The following is a 605-nucleotide window of genomic DNA, read 5'->3' as shown; positions in this document are numbered from 1 at the left end:
GTTGTCTGACATCTGCTTCGGCTCAGTGTACCTCTCGGGAAAGCTAATTACGGGCTAATAATTCATTCATCTTCTTAAGGGACAGTCGGGGCAGTTCAGTAAACGCACGGGTCGCGAATGTTTACGGAGCTAAAACAAGACTTCGCCAAATCCCGAGGCTGGTTTTGTAGCCTCTCGTATTTTTCTAGGTGCGTCGTCCGGACGGCACCCTGCATCAGTGATGCTGGACGGGATCTCGCCGAAATCCCGTGGTTGTCCTGACCGGGCGGTGTATGTGCGGGCTGCGCTTATACAAACGACGTACAACTCGCCAAAACGTCGCTAACGTCTACGTCAATCCAGGGCTCGCGTTTGCGTATCCCTCGGGACGCTGTTAACTTCGCGATCGATCCAGGACTCGCATTTGCGTATCCCACAGGACGCTGTTAACTTCGCGGTAGATCCAGGACTCCCGTTTGCGTATCTCATAGGACGCTGTTAACTTCGCGATCGATCCAGGGCTCGCGTTTGTGTCCCACAGGACGCTGTTAATTTCGCGATCGATCCAGGACTCGCGTTTGTGTGTCACAGGATGCTGTTGCTGACGCCAGCAATGCGTAACTGGG

The sequence above is a fragment of the Sitophilus oryzae genome, unplaced genomic scaffold (genome assembly GCF_002938485.1).
Source record: "Sitophilus oryzae breed Bouriz unplaced genomic scaffold, Soryzae_2.0 scaffold_466_pilon_pilon, whole genome shotgun sequence".
NCBI classification, from domain to species: domain Eukaryota; kingdom Metazoa; phylum Arthropoda; class Insecta; order Coleoptera; family Curculionidae; genus Sitophilus; species Sitophilus oryzae.
This window is presented reverse-complemented; position numbering follows the sequence as displayed.